The sequence below is a fragment of the Neofelis nebulosa genome, chromosome 7 (assembly GCF_028018385.1).
Source record: "Neofelis nebulosa isolate mNeoNeb1 chromosome 7, mNeoNeb1.pri, whole genome shotgun sequence".
Classification (NCBI taxonomy): Eukaryota; Metazoa; Chordata; class Mammalia; order Carnivora; family Felidae; genus Neofelis; species Neofelis nebulosa.
The window spans coordinates 63474998-63493446 of NC_080788.1; the positions used below are offsets into that span (position 1 = coordinate 63474998).

An 18449-nucleotide genomic window follows, 5' to 3' on the forward strand; every position below is an offset into this window, starting at 1 on the left:
GTTTTGGCTGTTTCCACACATCAAATCCCTCTCAAGGGAAGGACTTGTAGCCTACTGAAGGAATCCACAAAAATGGGCAGCAGACTTGGAAGGTGGCTTCCAGAAAGTGAGTCCAAAGGAGTTTGCAGTGACTCTGAGGGGGGCAGGATTTGGCTGGGTGTTGTCAGTCCTGAGATATTGGTAAATTCTTAGGAATAAGGCGGGTGGAGGGGCGCCTGGGTGGCTTAGTCGGTTAAGTGTCCGACTTCAGCTCAGATCATGATCTCACGGCTTGTGGGTTCGAGCCCTGCATTGGGCTGACAGCTCAGAGCCTGGAGCCTGCCTCGGATTCTGTGCCTCCTCTCTTTCTCCCCCTCCCCCGCTCATGCTCTGTCTCTCTCTCTCTCTCTGTCTCCCTCAAAAATAATAAACATTAAAAAATTTTTTTAAAAGGAATGAGGCTGGTGGGATTCCCCTTCATGGGCAACGGGGAAATGAGAAGGCAGCTGCACTCTGGGCCCCACTCCAAGTGCTAGTGAGCCAGAGTGGAGAGACACGTGGGCTTCCGCTGAGGGAGGCTCAGTGTCTGCTTATCAGAGCTGAGTGCCGGCTCGGCGTGGCCCCAGAGCGTGGGGTTTTTAAGTTCCTTCATGTGACCTTGGCCTGCTCTCCTCCTTCTTAGGCTGTAGCATTTCTGGTGGTGACCAGGGAGTGGACTCATTCACCTCTGCCAGCTCACTACTCCAGGTACGGTGAGGAGAGAAACAGTACCTGCTGCAACTCAAGGAGCAATTTTAGGTATTTTTAGTAAATACCCACTCAGTCAGTCATCACTCAGGGAGTGAGGACTGTAAGCACCAGGCTCGGGGCTGATCATGTCACAGACAGGATCTCCTTACCACAAGCCTTTATATAAGGCAGGACTATTACTGTACCCATTATGCAGATGAGGAAACCCATGTTACGGAGATTAAGTCATTTGTCCAAGGAGAGCGGCAAAGAAGGGGAGACTTGTGTCTGTCCGACCTGATGTGAACACTGCTGCAGGCAGGAGCACAACACCCTGTGTCATTCTCAGGCCCATTCATGAGGCCTTGGGAAAGGAACTATTGTAGAATCATGGCGCCGACATAGAGGTAAGCCCCCTGCGTTCTACAGCACTTAGAAAGGTACCCCCACTACTGCCACCACCCAGTCACGGACTGGCCTTCAAAGGACCGTGTCACCCCCAGGGCTGGGCCCTTCCACCCAGAGATTTGTCAATGGGTTGTCCGCCCTCTTTATAACACTCTTTGGGAACTGTCATCCCACACGTCTTTCTGTAAAGAATGACAGGCCTCACTGGCCCCCTGATTGAGAAGACCATGGACAGAAGCCAGCCTTTCACTGAAGGATTCTTACTGGCCAGGAATATTTTTCTCAAAACTTACCTTCTGGAGTTCATTTAGATATAAAATTATGTTATTCATTCATTGATTCAATAAATTCATTTACTGTGCATCGACTCTGCTCCGGGTTCTAGGGACCATGGTGAATAAAACAAGATGCTCAGTCTCATGCAGTGTGGCTTGCTTTTCCGAAGAGATGTGGCTACACATCAGACTACCCCACCCTGATCTTCACTGCGCAACAGAAGAGATGGTGATGCACGTGCTATGGGACTTTCTTGAGGAGTCTGGCCTCCCCTCCTTCCCTGGCCAACTTTCAGTCACTCGGCATTCCTGACAGGGAGGTGTCTGTACCTGCTCTTGTGCCCTGTTTGAATACATTCGGTGATGGGGGCTCTTCCTCCTTCCCGAGGCCCCTGCCCTCTGTCCTTCTGTCCCCTTGCTGCTCATCCTTTCTATGAAGCTGATCTCTATCCTCCCTCAGCCTCTAGAAGGGGTCTGGGCCTGCCATCTGCCCCTCGTCACATAACGTGAGTCGGGAGAGGTGGCATCCCAGCACCATTTCCTGGCCCCCCGAAGTTTCACTAGGGGGAAGGGGCTGGAAAGAATTCCATTTGTACTTCTGCCCAGCTGTCACCTGCAGGATGGGTGGGCCCTAGACCCAGGCTGTGCCCCTAACCACCACTGCTCGAAGCACAGTGTCCCCAGGATGCTGAGCAGTCCCCTGAGGTTTTGCTGTCCCACTGGACAGACCCAGAGAGAAGCTGAGAATGCAAGGCAGAGGGCACTATGCACACAAGCCAAAATGTCTGGACTCCCTGCTCTTGTCACCATTCCCACACTACAGGTCCCAGTGAATCCCCAGGGGAGAGATACAGGAGCTGTTCTTGAAAAGAATTTGATAATAAATCTCATTCAACCTCTTGTGTCAACACTCCAACTGAATGAGAGGCCGAAGAGCCAGGCTGGCCAGCCAGGAAGGTCAATATTGACTCAGGCCCACCTCGGGGGCCAGCATCTCTGTTGCAGTCCAGCAGCGGCTCAAGCCAGAGCAGCCCTCTGACCTATGTTCAGTGTACTTAGAATCCACAGCACTGGGCTTTCCTGGGCATGGGGTTATCTCCAAGGGAAGAGTGAAGAATGGCCTTCCGGGGAGGGCTGCAGGCCAGGCATCTCTATCAGTATTCCAGCTTCTCAGCAGCCTCCACATGCAGGGGCCTGAGCCCTCATCACAGAGTCCTTGGGGCCTAGCCAGAAGAACCTCTAGAGTCCCCTAGTCACAGGATTAAGGCCCCTAATCACACAAAAAGACTTATGTTTTACAGCCCTTAACTTTCTATGTCTCTGTCTTGTTCTCTTCATTTTACACTCACATTACTGTGAGATGGCTCACACCTGCTTTACTGGGTGCATCTTAAAGATGGAAGGTGGCTGGGAGAGGAAGGTGGAAAGCTTTCTGGAATGTACTACACACGTGCAGGTGTAAAGTGCCTAGCACGTGTCAGACCCTGTTCTAGGTGCTTTTTATTAGTGCATTTAATGGTCATGACCTACAGGGTAGATATTATGAGCTTTGTTTTACAGGTGAAGAAACTGAGGCTCAGAGAGTAAGACTGTCCGAGATGGTAAGTGGCAGAGCTGGTATTCAAACCCCATGTCTCTGACTCCAAGCTCTTCTAACATGCCTGGTGCCCAGAAAAGTCAAATGACCTGCCCCAGATCACACAGCCGCTGAGGGCAGAGGCCCCCTCTGTCCTAGGCAGCCCTGTGGCAACAGTGTGTCCAGGGGCACCCATGGACATGTGAGTACCTGTGACATGTACAGAACATACTGCTATCTCTGTCTCCAAAGCTGGACCCTCTTCCAGAAATGGCCCCTTGCCTAGGCCACCTCACTACCTGCCCTGTATGGACCATCTACTTTTACTTTACTCTCATGGCTTGCTCTAAGCCCTTTACAAGCTCCTGACACAGAACCAGACCGTTCTCCAAGTTCTCCAAGAGGGGAGGGTTCAGGTAGTTTAACATTTCCAAAGTAATACTGGAGGCTGGGAGGTGGCTCACTGCTGGGGGTGGTCTACATTTATTCTTTATCACTGTGGCTTCTCACAACTGTCTTATGAGGAAGGCATGACTGCTCTGTTTCATATAAAGTTTAGAGAGAAGTAAAACAACTTGCTTAGGGAATAAAAGGCCAAGCCAGAATTCGAACCCAGCTCTTTCTGGTTCCAAATGTGTTCTCAGCTACTGTCCTATGTATGGCCTGAGGAGAACTTGCAGTATGATAGTATATGCTGCTCAGTTCCAAAAGACCCGAGGGCAGACATAGACCTGACCTCCCTCTCTTCCCCTACCTAGAAAAACAAGTCAGGGGAGCCAAAAAACACACCAGAATAGGGCAAGACACAGAAAACACAGCCCACACCCCGGAAGCTCTTTATGTCTTAGCCCTTGGTGTTCCTAGCAGCGTCTACATCCCAGATAGGGTGCCACTCACCCATTGTGAGAGAAGCTGGATGGATTTTAGCAGGTTGGAGATCTGGGGAATGAGCTAGCGGCTGGGATTGGCCAAACAGGACCTCTGCCTGGAGCTGCCTCCTGGCCTGCTCAGCACAGACACGGGGCCTGCTACTGCCCTTCCTGTTTGGGAGCCTCTTTCCCAAGCTCACAGTGGTGACACTGACTTGCCCCAGACAGGCATCACACCGGGTGACAGCAGAGGCTGGGTCAGGGGCAGGTGGGGCATGTGGGCTGGGCTGGTGTAAGTAGCAATGCACATTCATTAAGGACTGAGAAATGGCACCTAGAAAGGGCCACTGCCCCTGCCTGACAGTACCAAGAATGGGCCATCCCAGGGGGGACACCTGCCTGCCCACTGACCCTTCCAGCCTGTCTCTCAAGGAGGTCTTGAGAAGGCTACTGGACACCCTACCAGGGCTGAAGGTTCCTCACTCACCTCCTGGCTGCCTTCCTCCCCTGCTCTTCCTCCTGAATCCTCACCCTTCAGTGGGCAGAGCTCTCAGGCACCGAGGAGAGGGAAGACTGAGGACCCTCCCTGGCCCGCAGTCCGAGGCCTGGGTGGAAACAGATCAGAAATTCATCGTGAAATATGTAGTACATGTCTCCACGGATGTTGCGACTGGCCAGAATTCGGAACCGCCCCAGGCCTGCCTCCCGACCGAGCCACCATCTCAGGTACAAAGGGAGGTGGCGGGCTCCCCACGCAGAGCACGGGGAGGAGGGGCAGTGGGCGCAGCACCGCGTCAGGCCCCTGTTCCCACCGCGCTCCGAGCCGGCGCGGTCACCGGCCCCACCTCCTGGGCGGGAGTGGGGTGCCCTCCGGGACGCGAATCCCCCAGCCCCGCGCCTCAGCAGCCGCGGCAGCCAGGCCGGAAGCGCCGGCGCACACGCGGAGGTCGGTCGCGCTCCCAGCTGCGCCAGCTCTCGGTCCTGGCGCTCAGGGCCCCTCCGCGCGGCGCCCTCCCCACGGCCGCTCCTGCGCGCACAGGGCGCCGGCCAGCCCTGAACTTTGGGGAATGAAAGCGCGGGGAAAGGGGGCCGTGCGGGCGGGGAGACCTGTCCGCGCGTCCCGGCCCCAGCCCGGGGAGGGGTCGCCAGCCTCGCGGGGTGGCCGGGGCACCCACCTGCCGAGCGGGAAGTCCCTGGAGAGCTCGAAGCGGCCGCGGGAGCCGGGCCCGCCCTCCGCGGGAAGGACCTCGGCGCCTAGAACGACGAAGACAGGCCGCACTTACTTGTTTGTGCAGCGCCGGCTTCACCTGGCCGCGAGTTTGGTTTCAGGGTGTGGCCTCAGGTAGGACAAGGCGAACACAAAGCCCGGGAAAAGTCGGCGAGGGGTGCCGGGGCCGCAGCCAGGAGCCTCTGTCTGCCCGAGGGGCGTCCCCCTTCTCTAGCCTTTTCCTCTAAGCGCTCTGCCCCGGCTCCGGCCGGTACTTCGCCTCGGGGTCCTGATCTCGGTCGGGCCCGCTGCGACCTGCCGGTGGCCCCATGGCCCCCTGGACGGCCGCGCAGAGGCCTGACCTGGATTATCCGCTGAGCGCCTCGCTGTGTAATTAGCTCATTATTTTGCATTGCAGATGCACATCTGGAGGCCGCCTTGCCGACTCCTCCCGGATATTCAGAGGTGCAGGGGGCTGAGTGCACCCACCTACACATCCTGGGGAGCCTCAGCTGGAGGCCTAAAATCTGGCATTTTGGCCTGTCAGTCCCATCTGGACAAAGCCCTGAGACTATTTTGGGGTAGTTCTCTTGAGCAGGCAGGAAAGCCAGGATTTAAATAGATTCCAATTCCCTTGTCAGAACCTGCTCAGTTCTGAGAACCTGTGGCCTCAGGATTCCCTGGTAGGGGACCTCTGGGAAAAAGAGAGCTTCCAAGAGCCCTGTCCTCCCAGAGAATGGGCCTGGTTACAGAGCCGGCCTCCCCTGGCCGTCAGCAGCAGTCCCCAGCAGTTCCCTGGCCTAGGAGCATGATGGCCATTGGGAATGGCTCACTCCTGCTTGCCCTTTACCCTGCTTCTTTTGAATTAGAGGGTATGTTTGTTGTGGGTGAGGGGCAGGGGTCGTGTGCCTGTCACTTCCCTACACAAGGGACTTGCTGTTCTAGACTTGGGCCCCCAGAGAGGGCTGTATCTGACTGAATGCTGAGGGCATTCTGGCTTGGAAATTCGGTATATCTAGACCCTAAATGGCTGCCCCCAAGCAGTGGCTGGGTGACTACCAGTGTCACAGAGTGGGACTGAGGACAGTGCTGGGATTATTGTCATTGTTGGGTGCCTCAAACTTTTGTTATTAATCGAGGTCCTATTGCCATGAATCATTTTTGTTCACTGATTTCTTTAGATATATCAGTGCAATTTATAGATAAAGCATTTACATGTAGGCTCTATTGTTTATGCATGGTTTACTATAGCCTCCTGCCAAATCAAGCTAAGGTGGCTAGTGGGAATTTGCCAGCCCCAAACACCTGCACTCTGTCTGGCTACACTACAGCCCCCCCTTCCGGGGGGTGGGGGGGAGGAAGCATAATGGTGGTGCCTGCGGAGATGCTGTCCCTGTGAGCCCTGGGTTAGTGGTGCAGAAGCTGGGCAGCTAATGGCTGGTACCCCCGCTGCCCTCCTCCATGCACTCTGCTCCTCTCCTTACCTTCTGTCTTCCCTCCTCCTCTCTGTGTCTTTCCCAAGTGGATTCTTTCTCTTTCCTCTGACAGGGTAACACTGAGGCCTGACCTCATGAGCCAACCCCTGATCTCCTGTGGCCCTCCCCCTCCAGGAAGCTGCCTGCTGAGCCTAGGCTGATGGGGCCATGTGGCAGGGCAGGGGCAGCTGACACACACATATGGCTTTCCCCACAGATTAAGTACCTAGCGATGTAGGAGCACTGGCTGACTGCTGGCTACTGGAAGCAGGGTGTGCTGGGTGGGAGGGTTTGGGGAAGTGGTTGTAGGGGATTTGAAATGAACGGTGAACCAAGCTAGAATGAACTGCGCTGCATTGTTGAACCTAGAATCAACACCCTAAAAGATTTTTTCCTGACTCACAAATGCGCACGTGAATTTTCTTTTAATACAAATAACTTCTATACCCAAACCAGAGCCCCAAGCAGTTTGAACTGTTGAGCTACAATAAAGTGTGGGCATTAGAATATTATCAGAATTGAACTGGTATTTGATTTGGTTTGAATCCAAGCGTGGGTGTCGCAGAAAGGCTACTAGTCAAGTCCCATCCTCACCCTTTAGGAGTGAGTCTAGGGAACCCTGGTGCCCTTTGGGAGCAGAGATGGGGTTTGGAGCTGGAGGAGGGTGGAGACTCCCAAATATAACTGACATAGGAGGCAATGCATGCCCCATCACTGTAGGTATGCAAGAACCGAGATAACTATCCGTCAGATATGCTAGAGAAAAGGTTCCTATCCTGGATACTAGACAAGACCTCTTGGACCCATCCCAACCCCAAGTTTCTGCACTTCGAGTCACATCTACAGGTGGGTCTGCTGCACTGGGTTCAATGACCATTTGCAAATTGGGACAACTGGTATGTGCAGAATGGATCCTGAGTGGTCAATTCTGGTATGTGAGTACCCCCATCCCCACCCCATCCTCTTCTGATCCACGCCTGACTCAGCCTTGCCCAGGCAGTGGCAGGAACACTCTGGGGGACAGTGTCTCCTCCAGCGTCCATGTGCCTCCCTCTGGCCCTGTTCCCAGGTTGCAGTGCTGAGCACAGAGAAAGGGACCAGGCACACCCTTATTTGAAGAGCCCCGGTGGCTGACATAGGCCTTCTGCTTGTCCATGTGCTGCCATTCTACAAATGGGGCAGGAGCTCTGGCCAGGGACACTGAAAGCTGACATTTCACCCTGGGCGATGCTGCTGGAGCCTCGCCAGCTCTGGGGCATTGGCCAAGCAGTACTGTCTGAGAGGGCATCGGGGTGGGCACACTGGGCTGGGCGAGTGCTTCCCAGCTAGCTGGCTCTCAGCCTGTGGGGCCTGTTGTAACATCCGAGCACCTACTGCCAGGGCTGAGAGCCCAGGTTAGGGCCAGAAAGGAAAGATACGGATCTACTTGTGGTTTAGAAACAAAAACACATTATCCTTCCCCTGCACCTTTCTGCTCTGTGACTCGAGAAGCTTCCTGGGGATCAAGAATTGCTGACAAGCTCACTTATTCCTTCCAGGGCTCGTTTCTCTAGGTGAATCTGCCCTCCTCTAATAATAGAAATAAAATGCCTGCCAATTAGTGAATGCTTCCATTGGGCTAGCCCCATGCTAAGCCATTCCCACATACTATCTCACTCAAGTCTTTACAACCGCCCAGCACAGAAGTACTATACTATTATATTCTCACTTTACACACAAGGAAACAGGCTCAGAGTGGTGAAGGAACTTGCTCAAGGTCTTGTAGTGACTGAGCGTAGAACCAAAATTTCAACCCAAGTGCATCTGCCCCTAGCCCATTCTCTTATCTGCGCTGCCCAGAGGTCCCTAGTTCCAAGGACTGTCTGATGTGACTTGACTATGTGGGGTCAAGTGTCAGTGAACAGTTGGTGGGGGAACATTTGCCTCCTTGTGCCAACCCTGACCACCACCCAGCAAGGGCCAGTCATGTGACACAGAGCGTATGTGGGGAATATCCCTGCACCATTTCTGATCAGAGCATGAGGACCCCCACATGGCACTGGGCGTGTGGGGCGGAGGGGGCTTCAGTTTCCCTCACTCACCTCACTCACCCTATCACTGAGTCCCCTGCTAGGAGCAAGGTGCTAGGTTTCTCCAGTCATGAACCAGCACACTGCCTGAAGTCCTTACATCAAGCCGTCTGTCCTTCGCAGACCTGGACGAGGCCTGGTGCTATTAGGCCCACGTGCAGCACCACTGGGGCAGCAGGTGCCGGCGTGCCTGCTTGCTACTTGGCTGGAGGAGCTCCTGGAGCCTGGGCTCCAGGAGGGGTGGCTGCGCACTCGCCCTGCAGTCCTCAGCCCTAGGAGAGAGGCACACTTGGGAAAAGACCCCTTCCTCTCTGTGTCTTCCAGGGTGCTCAACCCCTGTCCCTTCCTGCTTGTGGGATGGCCTGGGCCAGTGCCCCTCACCTGATGGGACTGCCCACGTGTTTCTTCTGATGGGGCCAGGAGGCAGGTACAAATGCCCTAGGCGGGGTCTGGGAGCGTGAATGGAGGGAGCTGACATTGCCGAGCCCTTGGGGCTGCTAGGCTGGAGAGGGAGACGGCCCCTCCGAAGGGACCATGGATTCTTGCAGGATTGGAGTCCTCTGCCTCTCTAGGCTTCCAGCATGCCTCAGTCTCGGTTTCTTGATGTGTAGAACAGGGGAGACAGTGTCCGTCTGTCTTGGGAAGGTGATGGACTGATGAGGTCCAGAGCATTGGGGAACCAGAGTCCCGAGGACCTGCATCCCCCGGTCAGGGCGAGAGGTTGTTGACCCACAGCCCTCGTAGCTGCTAAAGGGAGCAAGGTGGACACTTCCCTCCCCTGTTCCATGTATGTACCCAGCTGCCACAGGGAGCACGAGAGCCCAGTTTTGGTGCCAAAGGGGCTGAATCCCAGGGATCCTCCAGGAGAACTTGCTACTACATCAACCTAATAGGTCTATCTACTACATATCCAAGAGAGAAAACCCTAGCCCTAGGTGGCAGCACTGTCTGGGCCCAATTAGGTGTTTGCCCAGCTGCTGGGCAGATGTGTCCTTGTGCCATCCTGAACCTTAGCAGAGGGAAACCACCACAGCCAGAGGCCTCCAGCCTCTCTCTGCCTGCCTTTCTCTCAGATTCTGCATCTGTACTAGGTTTCCTATGCCAATGGGAGTACATAGGCCTGTCCACCCCAAACGCAAACTGACACTGGAGGCTGAACTTGTCTGGCAGTGCCCAAGGGGCCTGGTCATGTGAGCAAGCCACCAGATGCAGAGGTCACTGTCCACCCACCTCAAGGGGCTCAAGCAGGGACACAGCAGGCTGTGGCTGCCTTGCCAGTTACATGGGGGCATGAGCTACTCTGGGCAGGGCTGGAAACAGAAAGAGCCACCTAGATGCCAAGGACTTACTTTAGAGACATGATGAATTCATTTAATATCTTCTCACTATGATCACTTTGCAGCCCTTGCTCCTAATGGGCTCCAAAGTTCCATCCAAATGTCTGTTGCTGGCAGTTCAGCTCTCTGGCTGGCATTTTTGCTGCCCGAACTAACAGCTGGAAGCTGCTTGAATGGAAACCCTTCATTGTCTTTCCTCTCTCCGCTCAGCCTGTAGCAGTCATCCCTGGTCTGAGGCTGGGGCATGGCCATGACCGGCACACATGTCCTAGATCCCAGGGCCTGACTTTCAGGAAGGTCAGGGGCGGGGGGGTGGGGGGGAGGGAGGAGAAGGCTTGTGCCTGACTGGGTAAGAGCACAGGCCAGAGCCCCAGGAAGGGAAGAGTCTGAGGAAACATGATGTTGGTTGCTCAAGCCCCATCCACAGCCCTCTGGGTGCAACACCTTCACTCTAAGTGCACAAAGGCCACACATTCTGGACTGTGTGACCTCTTGGCAGCACTGGCCATCCAGCTGCAGTGCTCTTAGAACGCTGCCTTCTGCATCCGCCCTGGGTCAGGGTTAGAAGGCGTGGCCTATCTAACTGCGGCTTGACTGGGCTGGACTGTGTTTAGAGGGGCCTGGAGGGGCCCAGGCGGCTACTGCCATCCCTTCTCAGGGTCTTTCCTTCCTTAATCTCTGGCCCACACCTTGATTACCACAGGGATGGTGGCCCATGGGAACTTTATGTGAACACTTACATGGCGGGGTCCTGGTGTGCACTGGCATGTCCTCACTAGTGGCTGCCATAACCGCCTTTGCCGGGATGATGGACTATGTGGGGGAAGCTCCTCCTGTCTGCCCATCCTTTCCTCCACAGGAGCTCTGCACGCATGCCCGCTCCTGGCCTTGCATTCTTGCCCCCAGTCCTGGCTTTGTCCCTCTCCAGGGTATGAGACCCCAACTTTCTCCACCTTTCTGGATCCCAGACACACCACCTTCCAGCAAGACCCACTATAGTGGAAAAGAGAAGTCCAGCTGTGGCCTGGTAACAGGGTGACAGATGACAGGCAACAGGCCTCTTGCTTCTGGGATCTGACCTGTGATGGTGGCCATTGGACATTTAATTTCCTGCCTGTGGTCAGAGGATATGCTGGTGAAAAGTAAGTAAGTACCGGAAGTAAAGGGTCTCCTGTGTTTTCCTGACTTCTGCCCCAGAATCTCTCATTCCTAGACACATTCATCATTCCTTTCTTCCTTGGCTTAAGACACTGCCAGCCTTATGGTTCAAATGTAAAATGCTTCCTGGGACAAGGAGAACTTGAGTCAATCCATTTATGAATTAGCTGGATCTGTTTATCGTAGAGTGTCCAGGAGGGGAGGCTGCGGGGGAGGGGCAAAGCCTCTCCTTGGGGGGTGCTGATGAGTGAGCATGGGCTGAGCTGGGGCTGGGGCTGCCTGTTGAATAAGCTGCAGGAGCAGGGCAGCCCAGGTGGTGTGTGTGTGTGTGTGTGTGTGTGTGTGTGTGGCAGGGCCAGTCCCCTGTTAGGGCAGGAGGCACACAGGAGCATCAGGCCCCCTCTGGCCTCCTAGTGTTTTGGGTCAGGCTGTCTCCTCAAGCCTCTGCAGCTTTTGTCTGCCCTTGCCTGCAGGGTCACCTTTGATGTTACTGCAGATAGAAAGGCAGTCTGGGCAGTGAGAGAATCCTGGACTGGGAAGTGGGGACCCTCAAAGCCTGAAACCAAGGCTCTGCCATCAGTTAGCTATGTAATCTCGGGACCCACTTTCCTTCTCTGGGCCTCTGCCTTCCTCTATAATATTATGGGGCTTGATCAGACATTCTTAGGGACTCCTTTTGGCTTGAATGTGCTCTAGCAATCTAAGATGGCCATCTCCTTTTGGGAGCAGTCCTTTCCTCCTCTGCACCCCACCCCCCTGACCCCAGACTGCACTCTGGAAGCACATGAGGCTGTGGAATAAATGGCCCCCTGGCTCCCTCCACCCTCTGTGCCTTCTTGTGCAATTCCTCATTTGAAGCTAAAAGAAAGAAAATGGAGGCCGAAGGCTCCAGGCCAGGAAGCTGAACCAGAGAACCAGTCCTCCCAGTTCTAACTCTGCTGCTGCTGCAGCCTTCAGGAGCTAGGACATGCACGCAGACAGCAGGAGGCCTTGAGTAAAGGTGACCGGCTGGTAGCTATTTGCCCTGAGGTGAAGCGGGCTGGGTCCCTGCTGCACTGGTACCAGAGATCAGAACAACTCACTAGCTGACCAGACCTTTCTGGACCTGCTTCTCTGAGCACCCAGAGGCCCCCCTCTCCACATCCTGAGCAGCCTGAGTGTGCAAGAGAACACACATCAGCCGCCATCCTGTTAGCCAGAGGCACAGGGGCCTGAGTGCTTTGACATGGGCAAACCAGAGCCAAGCAGAAAGATGCTAGTGTTTGCTGACTGAGGGAGCACTTCTGAGGGGGGATGGTCGCCACAGAAAACCCACAGATGTACAAAAAAGGCCATCGTCCTCCCTCTGTAAAGACATGGGTCTCTGCACTGAATGATGTGTTACAATGAGGTTTTATAGAAAATGCTGGCCAGCATGAGTGTCCCTTTGCTGGGGCTAATGTGGCTCCATGCAGTTATGGGGGAACCCTTTTTTGCATGCTGATTTCCCCCCAGCATATGAAAGTATGCTGTGCTTTGGTTTTACCTTGTTCTTTCAGGTGAAAGAACCCGGATTAACTTTCCTAAATCCATAGAACTTTGGCAGAAAAAGCAAAAAGTCTCTGAGTCTGAACCTTATGGTGCCTGGGCATTTCTAAGTCATTTGCCAGAGTGATCAAGAAGTCCCCTGGGGTCTCAGGTCTGGCCCCCTGCATGAAGCCCCTCCGAGTTTGTGCTTTCAGATGGGGCTCATGAGTATACAGTTCTTCAAGGAATCGGGGCCAACACGTGACAAAATTTCAGGCGCAGAGAGAAGTGGGACCAGGCCTCTTGGTTCCTTCACTGTCTACAGCCTGTTTTAAGTCCTCGAGGCCTGAAACTAGATCTCAGATGGAGAAGGAAACTCAGGTTTCCTTGAACGACAGACTCCAGTCATTCCTTAGAGAAACTCAGTGACAGACAATTTGCTATTTGGGAAAAACTGGAGTGGCACCGCATTTCTTTCCAGCCTTCTCCCTCTTCTTGCACTTGTGTTTCTCCTTGAGCGTGCGTCCTCTGCCCGTTACTGTTCAAGGGGCTTCTTCTTTTGCTCCACTTTCTCAGCTAATCTGTCTTTGTCCATCTTTGTTAAGCTCTATGTTGAGAACCATCTCCCAGCATCGGTCTAAGTTTATAAATGTTCTGGACTGGATGGGTCACGGCCGACAGCTTCAGCAATGAGTCTGGGGCCCAGGGTGGGCAAGAGGATGCTGCCACCTGTTGCTGATCATGGCTGATCTGTAGCTCAGCTGCTTTCTGGTGGGGTGGCCCCCAGACTCAGCTGCCCTTTCCACTCACGGGGAAGAGCTATAAGCTCCCCAAGGCAAAGGCCTGGTCCTTCATTTGTCAGCACTTTCCCCTGCACCCTGTCCCCACCACCCGTGGCGTTTTGTAGTCAGGCAGTCCTGTTCCCTGCTTGCAAGCCAGTGAGCCAGAACCAGGTGCCAAGCGCCATCACCAAGTGTTGCCTGGAGCCCGCATCTGGCCAAGAAAAGACAAATTCCCCTTTATCTCACATCCCCCACATCTCACCTTAGCCCCGAGAGGGCCCTGAGGCAGAGCTCAGAAGGGGACAGACAGCTTCCAGTCAGTCTGCTCACCTCGGGCAGCAGGGCCAGCTGGGCTTCAGGAAGTTGAGAGCTCTTTCTGCTTCTAAAGCTTCCATTTTCCATGCTCTCTTCCAACCTGTTGGCTAGCCTACCTCTTTGAGGGGCAGGCGGCAGAATGCCTGTTTATGAGGTTTGCAGTACTGCCCACGTCGGGAACTGCTCCCGAATCCTGGGCCTTCCCACTTACAGTGTGGAGAAAATCCTATGGGGAGGGCTCTGCTTCGGGCCACAAGACAGTTTCCCACAAATCCCCCCTACCTTCTGCACCCAGGAAAGAGTGCGTTACAGGCATCTCTGGGACTGTTTGCATACAGAACACAGTCCCTCAGAGTCTCCACCTTCTCCCTGCCCCGCCCTCCCATACAGGTGGGCAGGTTTAAGAAAGCCAGCCCCCCAGAGCCCTTCCTGAGCCTAAAACCCAGGCTGCCTCTCCTGCTTCCTACGCCCTCGCCTTTATCCTCTGCTCCCTCCTAGCCCAGCCAGCTGCCACTCTGCCAGCCTGCTGTTTGGCACTCCACAGCCTCTGGGTACTGGCTGCTGCTTAGCTCTGCATACATTCGAGACCCCTAGGCTTGGAGTCACCTTTTGTAAGGAGGCAATACCCCCTCAGCTGGGCCGTTTTCTTCCTACTGGAGCCAGGTATGGGGATTAATGGAATGGGAGACTCTTCTGGGTTCATCCCAACTCTAGTCCCATGTGCTCCTCTAGGACAGAGGGCATTCTTGGTCATCCTTGGGAATTGTGCTGAGTGGGCTTTGCTGTGGCTAGAGACCTCAGACCTGCCTGCACCTTCCCTGTACCTGGCACATCCCAGAGAGGTCAGCTCACCAAGAATCAGTCCGTCTTTGGGGGACTGGAAGGTCTATGGAGCCCCCACACTCCCACCTTGCGGCCATTATCAGGGTGCATGGAGTTTTCCACCCCAATCAGGTGCTTCCAGAAGCTTTGTCCCTAAGTTCCAATGCCTTGCTGACTAGACACCCTTGCCAGCGCGGTTCCCGGGCTTGCCACTCCTAGGCTGCAGAGGGGACCCCTTGCTTGGCCCAAAGGCCTTATTTTGAGCCAGATGCACTTCTGTGGGGGCCGAGTCCGGCGGCCCTAATCAGTTCCCACCAGAACCGGCTTAGGGGAAGACCGCAAGCAGGTCCCTCCAACCTCGGTGCGTGACACCAGGGAAAGAAGAAGCTGCATATGCGGTATTAGCCTTGCTTCTTGGTGGGGCCCTAGCACTTTAAACCCCAAGCGCACTGGGCCTGACCCCCGGGAGCCAACCAGGTCATTAACCCGGCAGCAGAGGCAGGGAGCCTGAGGCCTGTGAGAAGCGATGGTGCTCAGCCAGGCAGCCCCCTGAACCTGACCTGACTCCAAAGTTTCAGAGTCAGCATCTCTGCCAGGTCAAGCTCTGCAGAAGGGTGTGACTGGGAGCTGGGTCCCAGTGATACTCCATAAATAGTTGTGGGCCGAACAGGTGAGCAGAGTGTCCCAGGTGTGGTGGGGTGAGAGGGGCCTTCCCGAGGGCCATCCTGGTGGCACCACACTAGCTCGGCCCAGCAAGAGGGGGAGGTAAAGGCAGAAACAGCAGAAACAAGCGTCTCTTCCTATGGCCAGGAAGCCATAGGAAATCAGCTTGCGTCGGGCTGTTTCAAAATCAGTCTGGAAAGGGAGCGGCAGGTCCGCTGGGGTGCGGGGCTACCGATCCTAGCAGCCGGCTGCTGCCCCCCCTGTCCCAGGTGGTGGGCAGCCCGACACTTGGGCTCCCCAGCCCCGCCCGGGAAGCCCGAACCCACAGCGGCAGCAGGGACCTTACCGTGGCCGCTCTTCGGGGCCGCTGGGCCTCAAGCTCCTCACTGCAGGCTGGTGCTTGTCTGGAGCCCGGGAAGCGGCACTCCCTTCAGGCAAAAAAAGAGAAAAAGGAAAAGAAGAAGAAAAACCTCAGCGCTTTTCTTGCCTAGCCGCTTCTCCTGAAGGCTCCTGGATGGTGTCGTCCTGCCTCTGTGGGCACACAGCCTCCTCCCTCTGGCAGCTTACTCACCGGTGTGCCCGTGAGGCTGCCAGCTGTATGGGGGAGGCGGGGGGGGGGGGGGAGGTGGCCCACGCCCCTCTGCCTGACACACCGGAGCATGCTCTGTGGGGGTCTGGCCTGGGCCACGGGTGGTCCCCAGCTGGGTCCTGAGTGCAGGGAAGCCATGTCCTGGCCGGTCCCTATGCGCTCAGCAGAGCACACCCATCGGTGCTAACTGGCGCCGTGTGGTCGAGTGACAGAATTCCTTGATAGGAGGCTGTCTCCTTAGGACCCGGGGCTGTCCCAAGAGGGGGCAGCCAGTGTGCTGTCTGACCCCCTGGCAGGTTGGCTTCCATCCTTGGGCTACCCCTCTGGACCATTCCCTACCTTGAAGTCCTCCCGTGTCTCTGTCCTGCGGACTCAGATAGGGCCTGGGTGTGTCTGAGCTGGAGGTGCTCCTCATCCTGGGTACAGCCAGGCGCTTGGTGTCCCTTTTCCGCAGCACCTGTCTCAGGGCCTGGGTGGGCCCAGCATCAGGATGAACTGCTGCCAAGTCCTGCTCTCTGTCCCCAGCAGGGGGACGACACACATGCTCTCACACACACGTGGGGCCACACCCAGCACAGAGCCACCTACCTGCCCCGGCCAGCCTAAGCCAATCCAGCCTTGCTCTCCAAATGCCACTCTGACCCTAGAAGCCACTCATGAACAGCAATATCCTGTGAGAGGTGAGTTCAAAGCCGGCCCAGGAGGACTCCAGTTAGCACGGACCAGTCTCCCCTTCTCTCCCGACACCTCCAGAGGACACAGCAGCCTGATCACCATATCTGTTATTGCACTTTGCCGGCCAGCATCTCTCTCTCGGAACCTCGGGCCCCCACAGCATCTTCCATATCCTTGGGGGGTGGCAGCAGATTCCTGATAGGTCCCATCTTCCTCACAGCCCAAGGTAGAGAGGGGAGAACTAGAAGGGGCGGGACTCAGGTGCAGCTCCAAGTTTCCAGCTCCCAAAATAATCAGATGCAAAAGAGAAGGAAGAAATCTCCGGGCCAGCAGGTGACTCAGTGCCAGTGGGCCGGCTTAGTCACCTGGATGGCTGCTCCCAGCTCCTGGCACATCAGCCAGGGAGCAGTGCCCTCCCCCATCTGCTGTCGACAACAGGGCTGTCAAAGGGAGCGTGGCCTTGGCCGAGGAGCGCCAGCTGGCCTGAGGCTGCCTGGCAGGCTGCACGGGCGGCAAGCTCCGGCCTCCTTCCCAGCCGCAGCACGCCCCTCCTCCACCACGCACCCAGGCTCACTTTGGGATTTCTCCATTAAATCCTCAGGCAGCGACCTGCTCGTTTGGGGCGCTGAGCTGCTCCAACGTTGCTTGGCAATTTTGATATCGTCGGGGGTTGCTATGGGGAGGAGGGTGATGTCATTGACACAAAAAACCCACTGAATTTACAAATCAGCTGGGGCTGGAGCTATTTATAAAAACACGTTTTTTCCTGCCTTCCTTTACTGAGGGGGAGGGAAGGGAAGGGCTGCCTGCCAGCCTCAGTGGAAGCCTCCCCCAGCCCCGCAGAAGCCAGACCCTCCCACCCAGGCTCCCCACGCCACAGAACTGGCTGACCTGGCCACAACTGGGCCAAACTCCCCTTTCGGGGTCTCAGCTGGTTTTGCTGTGAAGGGCGGGAGAGCGGCATACAATGGGTGGGTGATGGGCAGGGTGGGTGCCAGCTCCTGGGTTGGCAGGGGCCGAAGCCAGCCACTCAGCTGGACCCTTGAGGAACAGGGTCGTGTGCATGTAGGCAGCCTGAGCTCCTCTGGGTGCCTGCAGGCCAGCACCTCTGAGTACACCAGGTGGAGCCCAGCCTTCCTGGCTTGGCCCCCTGCTCCTCTCTTACCACACTCGCTGAAACACCATCCTCTCCGTGGCTTTGACCGTCAACCTGGACACGCTTCCCCAGACCCCACGTCTGGCTGCCCTGCTGCAGGTGCCACCCCCCCGCCCCCCCCCCCCCATAGCCACCTCCTGCTCTGAGTGCCCAGTTGCTGACAGTCGGAAGGAGATGCTCTCCTTGGCTCTTCTCACTGCTGGCCCCTTAGAGCCAAGGTGACACTAAGCTGCTTACATTATTTTTGAGAACTCTTTCATAAATCTTCCATAGTGAACCAATGTGGTGTCTGGTTAAAAGCCCAGGTTCTGGGTTTTCACAGTCCTGAGGTCACCTCCCAGCTCTGCTGTTTATCAGCCGGGTGACCTTTGGTGTGTTATTTAATCAGCTGAACTCAATTTTCTCATCCATAGAATGGGGATGATTTCACCTGCCTCACAGGGTGTGGGAATTAAATGAACAGAGCTCCTGGCATAGGGACTGCTCATAAACATTAAATCTTTTCCTCCACCTTCGTGACTGTGTTTTTGCTGTTCACCCTTATCCACCCACCAAATGGTGGCGGGTTAAGCTTCCAAAACCATGACCCCCAGTCACCTCCTGGGCTAAGGTCTGAAGCTGAACACATAGACATGTTGATTGAACTGCACTGTATTGGACCTCATGGCATGAAGCATAAAAATTTCGGTTAGTCAGGTCCTCCAACTACCAGCTATGGAACCGACCCCACCTCCATCCTGAGCAGGAAAGGAACTCTTTGATGGCTGTCAGGTAACTAACACCCAGCACTGATGAGAAGCCTGGAGAATCAAGTCCAGGGCAGAAGCCAGCGCTTGAGGCATCAGGATTGACTCTGTAG

General features: G+C 55.5%; 1 protein-coding gene across 8 annotated transcripts in view; it reads right to left on the reverse strand.

The window, feature by feature from the left end:
• Nucleotides 1-17093, reverse strand: part of PAK6 (p21 (RAC1) activated kinase 6) — a 37126-nt gene extending 20033 nt beyond the window's left edge. For 3 of the 8 annotated variants that reach the window (XM_058738220.1, XM_058738214.1, XM_058738219.1), the window contains exons 1-4: nucleotides 16348-17093; nucleotides 15517-15598; nucleotides 5012-5090; nucleotides 4324-4441 (exon numbers count right to left, since the gene is read on the reverse strand). The gene's annotated coding sequence lies outside the window, so the exon portion shown is untranslated. The other 5 variants (XM_058738218.1, XM_058738216.1, XM_058738215.1 and 2 more) reach the window with 4 other exon arrangements.
• Nucleotides 17094-18449: the final 1356 nt, after the last annotated feature.